The 21,034-nt window shown below is 40.0% G+C and overlaps 2 pseudogenes; one reads left to right on the plus strand and one right to left on the minus strand.

Annotated features, from left to right (window-relative positions):
* Window positions 2,679-3,508, minus strand: LOC106502628 (annotated as a pseudogene).
* LOC102172818 lies at window positions 3,933-5,952 on the plus strand (annotated as a pseudogene).

A 21,034-nucleotide genomic window follows, 5' to 3' on the forward strand; every position in this document is an offset into this window, starting at 1 on the left:
CAATATTTTTCTTTACAGCATCAGACTTTACTTTCAGTACCAGATATAGCCACAGCTGATCATTGTCCACTTTGGCTCAGCCTCGTTTCTTCTGGAGCTGTTTTTCTGCTCTTCTCCAGTAGCATATTGGGCACCTACCAACCTGGGGAGTTCATCTTTCAGTGTCATATCTTTTTGCTTTTTCATACTGTTCATGGGGCTCTTGAGGCAAGAATGAAGTGGTTTGCCATTCTCTTCTCCAGTGGATCATGTGTTTTCAGAACTCTCCACCATGACCTGTCTGTCTTGGGTGGCCCTACATGCCACAGCTCATAGCTTCATTGAATTATACAAGATTGTTATCCATGTGATAAGTTTGGTTAGTTTTCTGTGATTGCAGTTTTCATTCTGTCTGCCCTCTGATGGATGAGGGTAAGAGGCTTGAGAAGCATCCTGGTGGGAGGACTGGCTGTGGGTAAAAGTGGGTCTTGCTCTGATGGGTGAAGCCATGCTCAGTAAATGTTTAATCCAATTTTCTGCCTATGGGTGGAGCTGTGTTCCTTCCCTGTAGTTTGGCCTTAGGCCAAAGTATGGTAGGGGTAATGGCAGTAATGGCAACCTCCTTCTAAAGGACTCCAAGGACCATTATAGTCAGTGGGCTAATGGCAACCTCCTCCAAGAGGGCTTATGCCAACATGCTGCACCTCCCAGGACTGCTGCTGCCAGTGCCCCTGATCCCGCAGCAGGCCACTGCTGACCCACACTTCTGCAGGAGACCCTCAAATACTCACTGGAAGGTCTGGCTCAGTCTGTTATGGAGGTCACTGCTTCTTTCCCCTGAGTCCTGGTGCATAGCAGGTTTTGTTTGTGCCCTCCAAGAGTCTCTGGCAGGTATGGGGTTTGATTTTAATATGATAGTGACTGTCCTACTGTCTAGATGTGGCTTCTCCTCTGTCTTTGGATGTGGAGTATCTTTTTTTATTTGGTCTGTTCTAACATCTTCCTGTTGATAGTTTAGCAGCTAGTGTGTTTTGATGTTCTTGCAGGAGAAGATAAGAGTATGTCCTTCTTCTCTACCATTTTAAGCTAGCATTCAGGTACGACATAAATAAAATCCCTTATGATTATACATTGAAAGTGAAGTCGCTCAGTCGTGTCCAACTCTTTGGGATCTGGTGGACTGTAGCGTACCAGGCTCCTCTGCCCATCGGATTCTCTAAGCAAGAGTGGCTTGCAATTTCCTTCTCCAGGGAATCTTCCTGACCCAGGGATCAAACCCGGGTCTCCCACATTGCAGGCAGACGCTTTAACCTCTGAGCCACCAGGGAAGCTCCTGATTATACAATGCTGCTGCTGCTGCTAAGTCACTTCAGTCGTGTCCGACTCTGTGCGAACCCATGGACTGCAGCCTACCAGGCTCCTCCATCCATGGGATTTTCCAGGCAAGAGTACTGGAGTGGGTTGCCATTGCCTTCTCCTGTAACTGCATAGTGATACACCAATTCCACTTACTGCTATGGCGGAAAAACACCATTTAATGAGACATGAAGACAAAGCACAAACCCGACTAAGGGGACACACCCTGTGGACCACAGCACAGCTATGACCAAAGCAAGTGGGGGGACGGGGGAGGGGAGATGGATGGGTAAACAGCCTCGGGGGCGGTGGGGGGAGGGTCTGGATTGACGATGACTAAGCAGACAACAGGATGAGACAGGAAATCAAAACCAATGATGAAGCAGACACACTGTCAGAGAACTCTAACACCAAGGAAAACATACAGAACTGTTCTTTAACAAGTATTCGGAAAGAAATCAAGCATGAAACCACAGAGAAATCGCCAAAGAATTTTAAATATCAACTAATGAGCTAATGATGCAAATTATAAAAAGTGTGTCAAAAGACCACAAAATGGACTAGTTACCACTTCACAGGCCGCTAAAATGACACACGGTTAACTTAATTATAAGCTGACTAACAATGCAGCTAACATGAAATGGGTGGTAACAGAAAAAAGTGATAATACAAGTCCAGTTACAAAGCAGAGTGTTGTACATGTGATTTCATGGGGTAAATAGCAATGCACTCACAAAATGTAAGCTCAACACGCAAGAAAGCTGGAACATGTGCTTTAGAGCCGCATACTCTGTCACCAAAAGCCCTAGGTCGTCATCCCGTTTTTAGGCACGGAAAAGTGAGGCAGCCCGACGTCTTCCCTGGGGCCCTGGGGCACCAGGCTTTTAACCTGGTTTCACACACAGAGCTGGCCTGAGCGCGTGGCCAGGTCCATCAGCAAGCAGACCAGTGTAGATTCTTGGTTTTGTTCCCACCGCATGCCCTGCACCCTGCAACCAGGCATCCCCAATGGAAAAAGTGCTGCACGGCTTTCCCACACCATGAGAGCGGCCTATGGTTACTTTCACGAAGCTGTCTGTTCCCTGAGAACAGAAACTTCCCTGCAGCTGCTGTGCCCAGCACAGGCCAGGCCCAACGTTATAGAGGCAGGCTCTGGCTGAGTTCATGATGATGTGCTAAGCCGGTGGTCCAAATATCAAGACTAATTTGTCGCTGTGCCATTGTGGAATGATTAAAGACTAGGCAGGTTAAAAAATTTAAGACCTCTGAGCGTAGCAAATGTACCTGATTTCCTTCTGGGTAAAAAGAGAAAAACCAACCAACCAACAAACAAACAAAGAAAATCAGTGTCCTGGGGGAAGGATGCGGCAGGGAGGAGGCAGACACATACCAGAGTCATGATGCCCGTGGTCTCCCTCCTGCGCCGGGCTGTGCCGCCTCCTTCTGGGCTTGGGCAGGGGTGGGCAGGAGCCTGCACGTGAGGAGGCAGGATGCAGGTTGAGGGAGCTGACTGATTTTAAACGATGGAGGCCTGCCTAAGCTCCCCCTGCTCTCCCTGCTCTCAGTCTCCTCGGCCTGCTGCTCTGTCTTCTCCTTCTCTTCTTCGATCAACCGAATCTCTTCGTTGATGGCGTCTAGCTGCTCCTGCAGCATCACAGTCAGAGTCTCGGCATCACCCTGCCCACTGGGCGACAGCTGAGTGGCCGAGCTGAAGAGGGTGACCCTGTCGCCCTCGCCGTCAGACATGCCCTCGTCACTCTCGAATGCCTGGGCCATGTCAGCCAGCATGATAGCTTGCTGCGCGTGCTCCCAGTCCTGCTCCTTCAGGGTCTGCACCTCAGGGCCACAGCGTGAGGGGGCAGGAGCCTTACAAGGTGCCCACCAGGGATGGGAAGGGGGAGGTGGGGTCCTTGCCTTGGACGGCTCACCTGCGCAGCGCTGCCAGCCGGCCTTTCTGGGGGCGCCGCAGTACCACCCTGTTGTCCAAGGAGTCTGCCGGCCAGTCTGCCACAGGGAACCTGAGGTCTGGGGTGCTGCCCAAGTGGGGTTGGCCATGGTGGAAGGGAGCCCCTTGCAGTCTCATTTGGTCCAGTTCAGCTCTCAGGGTTTCCAGGTTTAGAGTCAGCTGGTCCTGGTGCAGCTCCTTGTTCTTCTGCTCCAGTTGGGCCTTCATCTGGCACAGCCTCTCCTCTATGCTGCCCTGTCTCTCTCCCGCCTTGGAGAGCGCGGCCACCCTCTGCGCCAGCTCGGCTTCCACCTCGGGCAGCGTCTCTGGCCTCCTCAGCCTCTGCTGCAGCTTCTCCACCAGCTCCAGGTGGTGGTTCTATCCTCTGTCTTCTTGTCCAGGGCCTTGTGGTGCTCAAACAGCAATTTCAGCGCCCTGAGCACCTCTAACTCGCTGGTCATGCCGGTTGGGGACTGCACCTGCTGCTTGCCCGCCATCATCTGGAGGGATGGCACATATGGGGAAACCAGGTGCTCCAGCAGCAGCCTGGTGTTTCTTTCCACTTTTAGCTCAGCGATTTCTTCTCTTTTAAGAAGCTAGTCCCTGCATATTTTTAGTTCTTCCGTAGGAGTTGGACACTCATGATATGGACATGGAATGTGATGTTCTCTGCAGCATTCTTGTATCCACGTTGCTTCCCAGATGCCGCGGTAAGCTTGCTCATAAAAGTAGCATCCAATTACAACCATGAGTGGTACGAGATACAGAGTGCTGAAAACACCAATCTGGATCATAAACTTCACCAGTTTATCCTGGTTCTCCGGTCACTCCGAGGCACACACTGGTGGTCCTCGCTGGCTCCGTTTACCTGAGGGACCTGCCCCCGGCCAGCGCCGCAGCCCCCCCAGGAGCCCGCCCTGAGGTGTGAGATAGTTCAGTCAAAGGAAGAAATAGCTCTTCTCCTAAGATGGAATCTGTTGTTTGGGAATGTGGTTGATCAACTTGACACATTGGCCACATGGTATCTGATGTAATAAAATGAAAAGAAGAGGCAGTTCAGTTCAGTTCAGTCGTGCAGTCATGTCTGACTCTTTGCAACCCCATGAATCACAGCACGCCAGGCCTCCCTGTCCATCACCAACTCCCAGAGTTCACTCAGACTCACATCCATTGAGTCAGTGATGCCATCCAGCCATCTCATCCTCTGTCATCCCCTTCTCCTCCTGCCCCCAATCCCTCCCAGCATCAGAGTCTTTTCCAGTGAGTCAACTCTTCGCATGAGATGGCCAAAGTACTGGAGTTTCAGCTTTAGCATCATTCCTTCCAAAGAAATCCCAGGGCTGATCTCCTTCAGAATGGACTGGTTGGATCTCCTTGCAGTCCAGGGGGCTCTGAAGAGTCTTCTCCAAGATGATGTCATTTTCCCATATTGTGAAACCAAAAACAAATGCCTTTTGTGAGACCAAGCTAACAAACCTCTGATGGTGTGAAGAGTAATTCTGTTTGAAGAACTTAACAGTAAGATAGAAGTACTTTCAAGCTGAGACCTGCAGGTGTACAAAGATCTAAAATACATATTGAGTAGGTCTGATCATTTGAATCCCATTCAATCAAGAAAGCATGGGTATGAGTTGAATCGTCTTCTATCTGTGGCCTTTGACAATGTTTGTGGGCCATATAGGTGGGCACCGTTTTTTTTTTTTTGAGCCTATTAACTTGAGGATGTGCCAGGATTTGCCTTATAACACTGCCTTCACGCCCAATCTTCTGAATCATTATGACCAACAGACGGCAGTTTTAGCAGTGGAGGTTCCCAGATTGTGGTGAGCTGTATCCTCGGCTGTTGGACCTGAATTTAGCTGGCGATCCTACTGAAGAAGCCTCAGTGGCAGTGCAGGGGGACTATGGCTTTTGGTGTCCCCGAGGGTTGAAAATTGATCCTGATCTTGGCTGTTCCTTTTTGCACATGCGTGATTGTTCACCTCCTTGTCCAAATATGTACTTTAGGAGAGAAGAGCTTTCATTTGCTCGGTATTTCATAGGATTGATTTCAATCATTTGCCTCTCTGCCACGTTGTTTACTTTTTTAACTTTTTTGATTGATGTGGTAAGATTCCATTATCCTGAAAGATCCATTATAATTTATGCTGTCTGCTACATGATGGTGTCATTAATTTTCTTTATTGGGTTTTTGCTTGAGGACCGAGTTGCCTGCAATGCATCCAGCCCTGCACAGTATAAGGCCTCCACAGTGACCCAAGGATCTCATAACAAAGCCTGTATCATGCTTTTTATGATACTATATATTTTTACTATGGCTGGCAGCATTTGGTGGGTGATTCTTGCCATCACGTGGTTCTTGGCAGCTGTGCCAAAGTTGGGGTAGTGAAGCTATTGAAAAGAAAGCCTTGCTGTTTCATGCCAGTGCATGGGGCATCCCGGGAACACAGACCATCATCCTTTTAGCGATGAATAAAATTGAAGGTGACAATATCAGTGGCATGTGTTTTGTTGGCCTCTATGATGTTGATGCCTTGAGGTATTTTGTTCTTGTACCCCTCTGCCTGTATGTGGTAGATTGGGTTTCACTCCTTTTAGCCAGCATTGTATCCCTAAACAGACTGCGAGTTGAGATTATACAATGGAAGTCACAAATAGACTCAAGAGAGTAGATCTGATAAAGAGTGCCTGAAGAACTATGGAGGGAGGTTCATAATACTGTACAGGAAGTGGTGACTAAAACCGTCTGAAAGAAAAAGAAATTCAAGAAGGCAAAATGGTTGTCTGGGGAGGCTTACAAATAGCTTAGCAAAGAAGAAAAGCGAAAGGGAAAGATATACCCAAGTGAATGCAGAGTTTAAAGAATAGCAAGGAGAGAAAGCCTTCTTAAGTGCACAATGCAAAGAAATAAAGGAAAGCAATAAAATGGGGAAAGACTAGAGATCTCTTCAAGAAAATTGGAGATACCAAGGGAACATTTCATGAAAACATGGAAAGGACCTAAGAGGAGCCAAAGACAATAAGAAGTGGCAGGAACATACAGAAGAACTATACAAAAAACGTCTTAATGACCAGGATAACCATGATGATGTGGTCACTCACCTGGAGTCAGGCATCCTGGAGTGTGAAGTCAAGAGGGCCTTAGGAAGCATTGTACAAACAAAGCTAGTGAAGGTGATGGAATTCGAGCTGAGCAATTTAAAACCCTTAAAGATAATGCTGTTAAAGTGCTGCAGTCTAAATGCCAGAAAATTTGGAAAACTCAGCAGTAGCCACCAGACTCAAAAAGGTCAGTTTCATTCCAATCCCAAAGAAGAGCAATGCCAAAGCATGTTCAACCGACCACACAGTTGCACTCATTTCACCTGCTAGCACGATCATGCTTAAAATCCTTCAAGCTAGGCTTCAACAGTATATGAACCAAGAAATTCCAGATGTACAAGCTGGATTTAGAAAAGGCAGGGGAATCAGAGATCAAATTGTCAACATCCGTTGGATCACAGAAAAAGCAAGAAAATTCCAGAAAAAAGCATCTAACTTCTGCATTGATGACACTAAAGCCTTTGACTGTGTGGATAACAACAAACTGTGGAATGTTCTTAAAGAGTTGGGAATACCCATTCACCTTACCTGCCTTCTGAAAAACCTATATTCAGGTCAAGAAGCACAAGTTAGAACCAGATGTGGAACAATGGACTTGTTCAAAATTAGGAAAGGAATATGTCAAGCCTGTATATTGTCACCTTGCTTATTTAACTCATATGCAGAATACATCATGAGATACGCCAGACTGGATGAACCATAAGCAGGAATCAAGATTGTTGGGAGAAATGTCAACAACCTCAGATATGCAGATGATAACACTCTTAATGTCAGAAAGCAAAGAGGAGCTAAAGAGCCTCCTGATGAAGGTGAAAGAGGAAAGTGAAAAAGCTGGCTTAAAACTCAACATTCAAAAAACTGAGATCATGGCATCCTGTTCCATCCCTTCATGGCAAACAGATGAAAAACAATGGAAACAATGACAGACTTTATTTTCCTGGGCTCCAAAATCACTGCAGATGGTGACTGGGGCCATAAAATTAAAAGATGCTTGATCCTTGGAAGAAAAGCTATGACAAACCTAGATAGTGTATTAAAAAGCAGAGACTTTGCCAACAACTTTGCCAACAAAGGTCTGTACAGTCAAAGCTCTGGGTTTTCCACTAGTCATGTATGGATATGAGAGTTGGGTCATAAAGATGTCTGAGTGCCAAAGAATTGTTGCTTTCAAACTGTGGTGTTGGAGTAGACTCCTCAGAGTCCCTTGGACTGCAAGGAGATCAAATCAATCAATCCTAAAGGAAATCAACCCTGAATATTCACTGGAAGGACTGAGACTGAAGCTCGAATACTTTGGCTACCTATTGCAAAGAGCCGACTCATTGGATAAGACCTGTTGCCGTGAATGATTGAAGACAGGAGGAGAAGGGGAAGACAGAGAATGAGATGGTTGGATGGCATCACTGACTCAATGGACCTGAGTTTTTGCAAACTCTGGGAAATAGTGAAGGACAGGGGAAGCCTGGCATACTTCAGTGCATGGGGTCTCAAAGAGTTGGACATAGCCACTGAAGGATAAAAATAATCTACTTGTATTTAAAGTGATTATTGATAGAAATGATTATTGATAGGAAGGGGGTTCCTATTACCATTTTGTTAATTGCTTTTGTCTTTTTTTAAAAATATAGTTCTCTTGTTCTTATCCTCTGCTCACCTTTCTTTATTGTTTGATGTTTTGTTATGTTTTGTTTTGTTTTAGCATGCTTTGGTCTGTTCTCTTTATTCTTGGGAAACTATTATACTTATTAAAAAGCTGCTACTGGGCTCACATCAAACGTTTTATAACCTTTTACTCCTTCCCTCATAAACACAATTTACGAACTCATACTAGATTTTACTTCTTTCTGTATTGTTTCCATGAACACATTTCAGTGGTTTAGTTATTTTTGCTCTTTTTGTCTTTATAGACTAGTGTTACAAGTAATTTATGTGCCATAATTACAGTATTGTGTTTTTCTTTATATTTCCTTTAGCAATGAGTTATATTTTCATGTTATGTCTAGCATTTTGTTTGTTTCAATTTAAACTCCTTTTAGCAGTTCTGGCAAGGCAGATCAAGTACTGATGATCTCCCTCAGCATTTCTCTGTCTGGGAAAGTCTTTCTTTCTCCTCCTTTCTTAAAGAGAAGAAATTTTGCCAGGTGTAAAGTGTTCTTGTTTGAAAGATTTTCCTTTAAAGTTTTGAATATATCATCCCACTTGCTTCTGACCTACAAAGTTTCTGCTAAGAAATCCACCGATAGTCTATGTGTTTTTCCTTGCATATTTTAATGTGACAAGTCACTTTTCTCTCACTGCTGTAAAAATTCTCTCTTTGCATTAGATTTTTGACAGTTATAATGTGTCTCATAAGAATCCCTTTGGGTTCAACCTATTGCAGACTTTGGGGCCTCTAAATCTGGATGTCCGTTTCCCTCTCTAGATTTCTGATGTCTCAACCATTATTTCTCTTTTTTTTAAATTTAAATTTATTTATTTTAATTGGAAGCTAATTACTTTAAAATATTGTATTCGTTTTGCCATACATCAACATGAATCCACCACGAGTGTACACATGTTCCCAAACCTGAACCCCTGTCTCACATCCCTCCCCATACCATCCCTCTGGATCATCCCAGTGCACCAGCCCCAAGCGTCCTGTATCCTGCATCGAACCTGGACTGGCGATTCATTTCTTATATGATATTATACATGTTTCAATGCCATTCTCCCAAATAATCCCACCCTCGCCCTCTCCCACAGAGTCCAAAAGACTGTTTTACACGTCTGCGTCTCTTTTGCTGTCTCTCATACAGGGTTATTATTACCATCTTTCTAAATTCCATATATATATGTTAGTATACTGTATTGGTGTTTTTCTTTCTGGCTTACTTCACTCTGTATAATCAACTCCAGTTTCATCCACCTCATTAGAACTGATTCAAATGTATTCTTTTTAATGGCTGAGTAATACTCCATTGTGTATATGTACCACAGCTTTCTTATCCATTCATCTGCTGATGGACGGACATCTAGGTTGCTTCCATGTCCTGGCTATTATAAACAGTGCTGTGATGAACATTGGGGTACACGTGTCTCTTTCATTTCTGGTTTCCTTGGAGTGTATGCCCAGCAGAGGGATTGCTGGGTCATAAGGTAGTTCTATTTGCAATTTTTTAAGGAATCTCTACACTGTTCTCCATAGTGGCTGTACTAGTTTGCATTCCCACCAACAGTGTAAGAGGGTTCCCTTTTCTCCACACCCTCTCCAGCATTTATTGCTTGTAGACTTTTGGATTGCAGCCATTCTGACTGACGTGAAATGGTACCTCATTGTGGTTTTGATTTGCATTTCTCTGATAATGAGTGATGTTGAGGATCTTTTCATGTGTTTGTTAGCCATCTGTATATCTTCTTTGGAGAAATGTCTATTTAGTTTTTTGGCCCATTTTTGATTGGGTCATTTATTTCTCTGGAATTGAGCTGCAGGAGTTGCTTGTATATTTTTGAGATTAGTTGTTTGTCAGTTGCTTCATTTGCAGTTATTTTCTCCCATTCTGAAGGCTGTCTTTTCACCTTGCTTATAGTTTCCTTTGTTGTGCAGAAGCTTTTAATTTTAATTAGATCCCATTTGTTTATTTTTGCTTTTATTTCCAATATTCTGGGAGGTGGGTCAATATACCATGTTCATGGATCAGAAGAAATAAATATAGTGAAAATGAGTATACTACCCAAAGCAATCTATAGATTCAATGCAATCCCTAACAAGCTACCAATGGTAATTTTCACAGAGCTAGAACAAATAATTTCACAATTTGTATGGAAATGCAAAAGACCTTGAATAGCCAAAGCAATCTTGAGAAAGAAGAATGGAACTGGAGGAATCAACCTGCCTGACTTCAGGCTCTACTACAAAGCCACAGTCATCAAGACAGTATGGTACTGGCACAAAGACAGAAATATAGATCAATGGAACAAAATAGAAAGCCCAGAGATAAATCCATGCACCTATGGACAGCTTATCTATGACAAAGGAGGCAAGAATATACAGTGGAGAAAAGACAATCTCTTTAACAAGTGGTGCTGGGAAAACTGGTCAACCACTTGTAAAAGAATGAAACTAGAACAGTAACACCATACACAAAAATAAACTCAAAATGGATTAAAGATCTAAATGTAAGACCAGAAACTATAGAACTCTTAGAGGAGAACATAGGCAAAACAGTCTCCGACATCAACCATTATTTCTTTAAGTTTTTGGCTTTTCTCTTTCTTTCTGTCTGCCCTCCTGAGACTCCCAAAATACTATTGGTTCTTTATAGGTATACCATAAATTCCATAGACTTTCTTTATATTTTTTTATTTTTTGTTGTTTCTCTCAATGAATAAATAGCTGCAAATTATAGGTCCTCCACCATCTCCAGGAGATTGCTCAAACTCATGTCCATTGAGTTGATGATGCCTTAATGTCCTCTGTCATCCCCTCCTCCTGCCTTCTGTCTTTCCCAGCATCAGGGTCTTTTCCAATGAGTCAGCTCTTCTCATCAGGTGGCCAAAGTATTGGGGCTTCAGCATCAGTCCTTCCAATGATATTGAGGGTTGATTTCTTTTAGGTTTGTTTTGCTGTTCAAGGGGACTCTCAAGAGTCTTCTCCAACACCACACTTCAAAAGCATCAATTCTTCAGTGCTCAGCCTTCTCTATGGTCCAGCTCTCACATCCATACATGACTACTGGAAAAACCATAGCTTTGACTATCTAGACCTTTGTTGGCAAAGTATTTGTCTCTGCTTTTTAATAAGTTGTCTAGGTTGTCTAGGTGGCTTCCCTGGTGGCTCGGAGGTTAAAGCATCTGCCTAACGTGGCAGACCTGGGTTCGATCCCTGGGTCAGGAAGATCCCCTGGAGAAGGAAATGGCAACCAACTCCAGTATTCTTGCCTGGAGAATCCCATGGACGGAGGAGCCTGGTGGGCTACAGTCCATGGGTTCGCAAAGAGTTGGACATGACTGAGCGACTTAACTTTCAATTTTAACTTTCATGTTGGTCATAGCTTTTATTCCAAGGAGCAAGCATCTTTTAATTTCATGGCCCCAGTCACCATCTGCAGTGATTTTGGAGCCCAAGATAATAAAATCTGTCACTGTTTCCATTGTTTCCCCATCTGTTTGCCTTGAAATGATGGGACTGGATGCCATGATCTTAGTTTTTTGAATGTTCAATATTAAGCCAGCTTTTTCATTCTCCTATTTCACCTTCCTCAAGAGGATCTTTAGTTCGTCTTCACTTTCTGCCGTAAGAGTGGTGTCATCTGCACATCTGAGGTTACTGATATTTCCCCTGGCAGTCTTGATTCCAGCTTGTGCCTCATCCAGCCCTGCATTTCACATGATGTACTCTGCAATAAACTGTGGAAAATTATGAAAGAGATGGGAATACCAGACCACCTGACCTGCCTCTTGAGAAATCTGTATGCAGGTCAGGAAGCAACAGTTAGAACTGGACATGGAACAACAGACTGGTTCCAAATAGGAAAAGAAGTACGTCAAGGCTGTATATTGTCACCCTGCTTATTTAACTTATATGCAGAGTACATCATGAGAAACGCTGGACTGGAAGAAGCACAAGCTGGAATCAAGATTGCCAGGAGAAATATCAATAACCTCAGATATGCAGATGACACCACCCTTATGGCAGGAAGTGAAGAGGAACTAAAAAGCCTCTTGATTAAAGTGAAAATGGAGAGTGAAAAAGTTGGCTTAAAGGTCAACATTCAGAAAACGAAGATCATGGCATCCGGTCCCATCACTTCACGGGAAATAGATGGGGCAACGGTGTCAGACTTTACTTTTGGGGGGGCTCCAAAATCACTGCAGATGGTGACTGCAGCCATGAAATTAAAAGACGTTTACTCCTTGGAAGGAAAGTTATGACCAACCTAGATAGCATATTCAAAAGCAGAGACATTACTTTGCCGACTAAGGTCCGTCTAGTCAAGGCTATGGTTTTTCCAGTAGTCATATATGGATGTGAGAGTTGGACCATGAAGAAGGCTGAGTGCTGAAGAATTGATGCTTTTGAAGTGCGGTGTTGGAGAAGACTCTTGAGATCCCTTGGACTGCAAGGAGATCCAACCAGTCCATTCTGAAGGAGATCAGCCCTGGGATTTCTTTGGAAGGAATGATGCTGAAGCTGAAACTCCAGTACTTTGGCCACCTCATGAGAAGAGTTGACTCACTGGAAAAGACTCTGATGCTAGGAGGGATTGGGGGCAGGAGGAGAAGGGGACGACCGAGGATGAGATGGCTGCATGGCTTCACTGACTCGATGGACATGAGTCTGAGTGAACTCCAGGAGATGGTGATGGACAGGGAGGCCTGGCATGCTGCGATTCATGGGGTCGCAAAGAGTGGGACACAACTGAGCGACTGAACTGAACTGAACTGAACTCTGCATATAACTTAAATAGGCAGGGTGGCAATATACAGCCTTGATGTACTCCTTTCCCAGTTTTGAATCAGTACATTTTTCTATGTCCGGTTCTGACTGTTGCTCTTTGACCAGCATGTAGGTTTCTCGGGAGGCAGGTAAGGTGGTCTGGTTTTCCATCTCTTTAAGAATTTCCCACAATTTGTGGTGATCCACACAACAGCATTAGTGTAGTCAATGAAGCAGAAGTAGATGTTTTTCTGGAATTTTCTTCTTTTTCTATGATCCAGCAAATTGATCAAATTGTTGGCAATTTGATCTGTCGTTCCCCTGCTTTTTCTAAATCCAGCTTGTACATCTGGAATTTCTTGGTTCATGTAATGTTGAAGCCTAGCTTGGAGAATTTTTAAGCATGATCTTGTTAGCATGTGAAATGAGTGCAAGTGTGTAGTCGGTTGAACATTCTTTGGCATTGCTCTTCTTTGGGATTGGAATGAAACTGACCTTTTTGAGTCTGGTGGCTACTGCTGAGTTTTCCAAATTTTCTGGCATATAGACTGCAGCACTTTAACAACCTGATCTTTTAGGACTTTAAGTAACTCAGCTGAAATTCTATTACCTCCACTAGTTTTGTTTGTAACGATGCTTCCTAACTTAGCCCATTTAACTTCACACTCCAGGATGTCTGGCTCTAGATGAGTAATCACACCATCGTGGTTATTTGGATCATGAAAATCTTTTTTGTATAGTTCTTCTGTGTATTCCTCCCACCTCCTCTTAATATCTTCTGTTTCTGTTAGGTCCATACTGTTTCTTTCCTTTGTTGTGCCTGTCTTTGCATGAAATGTTCCCTTGGTATCTGTAATTTCCTTGAAGAGAGCTCTAGTCTTTTACATTCTATTGTTTTCCTTTATTTGTTTGCATCTATTCATGGATGGTTGCCCAATCAGTTTCTGTGGGGGAATGAGGGCTAGAGGGACCTCCTATTCTGCCATCTTGCTAGTAGCCATCAATTTGTAATTTCAGCCTTTTTTGCTGGCCTTTGAATACTATTACCTCTACACATTTTTTCAAATCAACATGAAAGCAGAGGAAAAAATCCCATATTTTTCTGAAGACAGAATCATGTATCCCCAGCCATTAATGCCAAAAGAATCACTTTGAATTGTTTGTTCAACTGCCCATCCTTTATATGAATCATTCCACTGAAATTTTGATTTCATGTTAAGAACAGCTGAAGAATTGAAGTGACTGTGTTTTGGGTCAGAGTTGGAATCATATAGTATATCTGCTTTGTAACATGGAGTTGGTAGGCCTCAGTTTATGGGGGAAGAAAAAAAAATAACTGCTGTATTCTTGGCACTATGCAATACTTAAAACTTCTTTTTCTCTCTTCACCATCTCTCAGATGCTGAAATTGCTGTCATGTATTCCTTCCTTGGTCTCTTCAGAAAAAAGAACTTCACAGAAAGCCTTTTAACTCGACATGCCTATCTCGTCTTCTGTATCTTCCTTTCTTCCAAATTTTTCATTTCACAGTTTCTCTTAGTTCAGCAGAATTGGCCCATTCTCAGGTGTAAAGGTATGAAAATGAGTAGCCCAAACTTACGTTCATCTTTAGGGAACTGTGAAGGGGACATAGTGGGGACATAGTGCAAATATTTTATTCCCTTCACAGGCAGCCATCTATGTATTATCTGTGTTTTCTGTTTTCATAATTTTGTATGCATGGTCAAATTCTACTTATTTTTGAAGGATACCTGCTCAGCTGAACATCTTGGCTGGAGGTGAATGCTGTTAGCTCTTCATGAACTTTTGGGTACTACTTTTAGGAAGTGTATTGCATGGCTGCCTTTCATTATAGTATGTACTGTTTTTATCTTTTTGTTACTGAATTGGGTAAGAATCATGCCATTTTTCTCAGAGACCTTCAAACTCTGACTTTTCCAAGTGTAATCTTCAGGCCAGTACCATGAAAATCACTTGAAAGCTTGTTAGAAACTAAGAATCATGAGCTATACCCCGGATCTATTGAATGAGAATCAGCATTTTAACAGAATCCCCAGATTTATTTGTGTGCTTATTAAAATTAAGCCTTTGTTATAATCGGATGGCTTGGTATTTTACATTATACCAGCCAAGAGCAGTCTTACAAGATACCAACTAAAACTGCTCAGGATTTTCTTGTTTTTATGCATTTTCTGAAAGCTCTTGCCAGCTATGACACTGTTTTTCTGTTACACTTTGCACACTTTGTGTACCTTGGATATCATTATCTTCATTATGGGTCTTAGCCATCAAAGATCCAGCAGAGATGTCTTTTTCAAGTTCATTCCTTCTGACAAATACTTGTCTATTGTGTATAGGTTTTTTCAGTTGGAAAAAGAATAAAAAAGGAAATCATAGGGTTAAATGTTACACATTTTAAATATTGAATATTTTCAAATTTAAGAGTTTTTAAAAAATATAATGAAAAAATTTAATTGGGAGCTTTCAACTATATAATCATTTAAATACCATAATATTAAAAATCTTAAAAACTGTTTTTACCTTTCTCACCATTAAACATTTTACAGCATATTTTGAAGAGCAATTAAATTCAACATTAACATATAAATGAAATATTTCACATTTACAGTTTTCAAAAACAGCAATCATGGAAACAAAATGTGATGCTCTATATTATTCCTGGGTCTTACAAAATTAGAATGAATGGTAAAAGTTCCCTGTTAAAGAAATTATTTTTTTTCTAATTTTGATAGTAATTTCTAATTTTACATGTAGAAAAACAAACAAACTTAACAGAACATTAAAAAACAGAAAAAGAACATTAACTTAATCCAAATATCCAGCATTCTTATCTGGATAGTTAGCTGCTATACTTATTATTATGCATCTTTTTTAACAAAGTTGAATCTATATTGTCTTGTGAAGTTTTAGGTAACTCTTCTATATACATAATAAGTCTTTGGGTTTAAAATTTTTATTATATGTTACTATACATTAAAATAAACTTTTATAGATATAGATTCTATGGATTTTAGCAGATGTATAGATTCATGTTACCACCACAGAACACAGAATGGTTTCATCATGACCAAAAAATTCCCTCAAGACTTTATAGTCACATCCTTCCTTAGCAGTACTCCTGGCAATTGCTTCTCACCATGACTGTAGTTTTGACTTCAGCAATGTCATATAATTGAAATCATACATATAAAGTTCTATGGCTGGCTTCTGTTGCTCAGTGTATTGCTCTTGATCGTCATTCAAGATATTACATATATCAATAGTTTGTTACATTTATATTGCTGAGAAATATTCCATTTTATAGATGTACCAGTTTGTTTTTTCACCTGTTTTTCACCTGTTTAAGGATATTATTTTCCCAGGTTTTGGCAATTGTAAGTAAAATGGCTATTGACAATTCATCTATGGGTTTTTGTGTGACATAAGTTTTCATTTCTCTAGGGTACATACTCAAGAATAGTATTGCTGGCTCATGTTGAATGTATTTATGTAGCTCTTTTTTTGGGAGTGGGGAGCCACATGGCTTGTGGGATCTTAGTTACCTGGAACAGGGATTAATCTTGGGCCCCCTGCAGTGAAAGTGCAGAGTCCTAACCATTGGACTGCCAGGGAATTCCTTAAATATATTTTTACTTTATAGGAAACTGTTAAACTGTTTCCCAGGATGGCTGTACAATTTTTGTATTTTCATCAGCAAGGAATGAGTTCTTGAGTTGCTCTACATCTTAACCAGTGCTCAGTATTGTCAATATGTTTTTAATTACAGATATTCTAATAGGTGTGTGCTGCTGCTCCTGCTGCTGCTAAGTCGCTTCAGTCGTGTCTGACTCTGTGTGACCCCATAGACGGCAGCCCACCAGGCTCCCCCGTCCCTGGGATTCTCCAGGCAAGAACACTGGAGTGGGTTGCCATTTCTTCTCCAATGCATGAAAGTGAAAAGTGAAAGAGAAGTCTCTCAGTCGTGTCCAATTCTTCGAGACCCCATGGACTGCAGCCTACCAGGCTCCTCTGTCCATGAGATTTTCCAGGTAAGAGTACTGGAGTGGGGTGCCATTGCCTTCTATAATCATGATTTTAATTTTGCACTTTATTCATGGCTAGTCATATTGAATATTTTTTCATGTGCTTTTTTGCCATTTGTATATCTCCTTATTAAAGTATCTGTTCAAGTCAAACCTTTTACCTATTTTAATTGAGTTGCTTTCTTCTTGTTGAGTTCTGGAGTTTTAAAAAATATATATTCTGGATATACATTCATTGTCTATCATGTGATTTGAAAATATTTTCTCCAATCCAGTAGCTTGTCTTCTCAGTGCTCTTAACAGTGTCCTTTGAAGAGCAAAAGTTGATGAAGTCCAGCTCATCATTTGTTTACAATTATGACTTGTGCTTTCAGCATCAGATCTGAGAATTCTTTGTTTTCAGGTCATGAAGATTTCCTCCTACATTTTCTTCTAGAATTTTTGTAGTTTTACATTTTATATTTAGATCTATGATCCATTTTGAGTTAATTTTTGAATAAACTGTGAGGTTTAGTTCAGGGCTCATGGTTCTTACACATTGATTCCAGTTATTTAAATAACATTTATTGAAGAGTATCCCTTGTTCATTGAATTGTCTTTATATTTCTGTTGAAGATCAGTTGGGCATATTTGTATGAGTCTACTTCTGAGTGCTCTGTTTTGTTTCATTAATCTATGTCTGTCCTTTTGATAACACCATACTTTCTTAATTAGTTTAGTTTTAGAGCAGGAAGTGGCAAGCAACAATCCATTGCCAAATCCAGCCCATACCTAGTTTTATAAATATAATTTTATTGAAACAGAGTCATTTATTTACATATTGTCAATGGTTGTTTTCTCTTTACAGTTACAGCCTTTTGTAGCTGTGACAGGGACTGTATGACCTGCAAAACCCAAAATATTTAATAACTGGCCCTTCACAGAAAATATTTGCTGCCTCCTGCTTTAGAAAGACTTATGATCATGTATGATTCTTCCAACATTATTTCCCCCTTTAAAAATTACTTTTCCTGTTCTGATTTCTTTGTCTTTCTCTATGAATTTTGTAATCACCTTGCTTGGGTCTAGAAAAATCCTTTCTGGGATTTTGATTAGAGTTGTGTTACATCTTTAGATCAGTCAGAAGACCACTGACATCTTCACTATATTGAGTTTTCCAATCCATAAACCAGGTGATTGTATCCATATATTTTGATCTTTTATGATTACTTTAAATAGTATTTTATAGTTCTTGGCATACAGATTGTTCAAGTTTTGTTAGATATATTCCAGAGTAACTTCTAGATTTATATATTTTGGAGCTACTGTAAACTTTAAAAAATTTGACTTCCAATTGTACATTACTTTTATATAGGAATACAACAGACTTTTATGTGTTGGCTGTATATTCTGTGATCTTGTTAAACTCACTTGTTAGCTGTAGTTTTTGGTAGACAATCTTGGGATTTTCTATGTGAATAACCATGTTTTCTGCAAATAGAGGTGGTTTTACTCTTTCGAAAGCTGTATGTTTCTTTCTTTTTCTTATCTTATTACATTGGCTAAGACTTTTAGCACAATGATGTACATGAGTGCTATTTTCCAAGCTGTGTAGTTTTGTTTTTGTAGCTTTTCTGTATAGATTGAGAAAGTCTCTTGTTTTTTTTTTTTCTTTTTTTCTGAGTTTTAGAAAATCCTAAATGGATATTAAATCTGGTCAAATACTCTTTTTGCATAGGTTGATCTGATTTACCAGTTTTTGTTGTTTGAACTTTCAAATTAGTAGATTTCACTGATTTTTCAAAATTGAATGAGCTTTTCATTTCTAAGGTATACTATACTTTTTTGTGTTGTATTTTTTAAAAAATATATTACAGAATTATATTTCTTAATCTTTTTTGTTGAGAATTTTTGCTTCTATATTTATGTGCAGTACTAATATAAAGTGGTTTTTTGTTTGTTTTCGTACTCTGGGTAATAGCTTTAGAAAGTAAGTTGGGACAATTTTTTTTTCAGTTTTATTTATTTATTTATTTTACTTGATAATATTGTATTGGTTTTGCCATACATTGATATGAATCTGCCATGGGTGTACATGTGTTCCCTATCCTGAACCCCCCTCCCACCTCCCTCCCCATCCCACCCCTCTGGGTCATCTCCAGTGCACCAGCCCCGAGCACCCTGTATCATATATTGAACCTGGACTGGCGATTCATTTCAAATGTGATAATTTACATGTTTCAATGCCATTCTCCCATATCCTGCCCTCGCCCTCTCCCACAGAGTCACAGATGTATAGAACAGTCTTTTGGGACAAGTTTTTTAATCTTTATTTTCTGATAGAGATTGTGCACAATTGATCATTTTTTTCCCCTCTCAAAATTTGATAGAGTTCACCAATGAGACTGTCTGGACCTCGATGTATCATTTTTGGAGTTTTCTTTTTCTTAACTATAAAGTCAGTTTTTAAAATAGCCTTAGGAGTATTCAGATTATCTTCTTCATCTTCAGCAAGCTTGGTAGCTTGTGGCTTTTAAATAGTCTTTTCCAACTATGTTATCAAATTTATATGCATACAGTGGTTCACAACATTATTATCTATTTAATGTCTGAGGTCTATTAAGATATCCTTTCTTTCCTGATAATGAGAACCTATGTCTTCTCTCTTTTGTTGTCAGTCTGACCAGAATTTTCTAAATTTTATTGATCTTTTCAAACAATAACTTTTGACTTCATTGATTTTGTTTTTCTATTTTTAGTTTTAATGATATATTCTCTTTTGTTTACTATTTCTTTTCTTCTGCTTGTTTTGAGTTTATTTTGATCTTTTTTCCTCTAGTTTCTTAAAGTGGTAGCTTAGATGGTTCATCAAGACATTCTTAAAATAAGCATTTAGTGGAATAAAATTTCCACTAAGCACTGTTTTAAGTTATATCCCACAAATTTTGATATGTTGTATTTTGATATTTTTCAGTTTATATTATGTTCTGATTTCCTTGAGCCTGCCTCAGTTCATTGGAGACAGATTAAACCAAAGAGAAAATGAAAATATTCATTTTGTTCTTTAGCTCCCATTATTTTTTTTATATTACCTTCATCTGCATTCTTAAACATAGCTAGAGATGCAGTGAAAACCTGTAAACATCTTTAGGTTGTCAGATTGCCGATACTCTTTCATGTTTATGTTTTAAAACAGCTTAATATTGTCTGTTTTTGGAAATATGATTAAAATTAGCCAGTTTTAGCCCTATATTGAGTCTTAGAAAAAGACTTTTTAGTTTCTAATTTTATGGCAGCAGACACTTAGTAGGGATAATATGAACTTAACTAGTTCTATCTAATATACAATTAGCTACCTTAATAGCCGAACACATTGGAGATGTTCAGTATATTCTACATTTACTTCAATTTAAGATGCAGAAATGGACTTCGTAGACATATGCCATATGTTCTTCTCTTATGCCAAGATAACAGGAATTAAAAGACTGAGATGAATAAACAAGGTCAACTTAGACTGAGCCAAATTAGACAACAGAATAATTGTCAGATTTTCTGTTGGCAGGGACAGTTTGTTTTGAGCCAATCTTCATGAATTATAGGCTGTAAATTTGTCTTTTTCTGGAAAGTCTACCGCCAGGGATTCTGTTGACAATTATTTTTGTTTTGTAAACACTGAAGATTTTCATCAATTATATTGTTTATAGGCACACATAAGGATTCTGAATAGATGGCCTTTTTTCTGGGGGGGTGTTCCAAGTTAAAGAAAACTGCTTACATATGAATAAACACCAAAACAAAATTTAACAACTTTTAAAAGGATAGTATTTCATTTGGAGTTTCTTAGATATGAATTCAGATATAACAAAGCAAGACACTAACCAACATTACAATAAATTTATGACAGTAAATATCACAGTAGATAAATTTGCTATAAATACAAAGTTTATTTGCTCTACAATAAAGAATTTTAGACATCAAAGGGGATTATTTAGTACAAATGAAAAATTGAAGCAACTAGAGATGTTGACTACTTGAAATAAAATAACTAGGACAATACCAAATATAAAGTGGATTTTTTTCTTCTAAATTGTTTTTTCTTTGAGTTGTGTAACTTTAAAAATTGCTGATCAAAAATATGAAAAATGAGCTATTTGAATAATGGTTGTCTTGGCCACATCAAAAATATGAAAACCAACTTGTTGAATAACATGTTAA

The sequence above is a fragment of the Capra hircus genome, chromosome 11, assembly GCF_001704415.2.
Source record: "Capra hircus breed San Clemente chromosome 11, ASM170441v1, whole genome shotgun sequence".
Lineage (NCBI taxonomy): Eukaryota > Metazoa > Chordata > Mammalia > Artiodactyla > Bovidae > Capra > Capra hircus.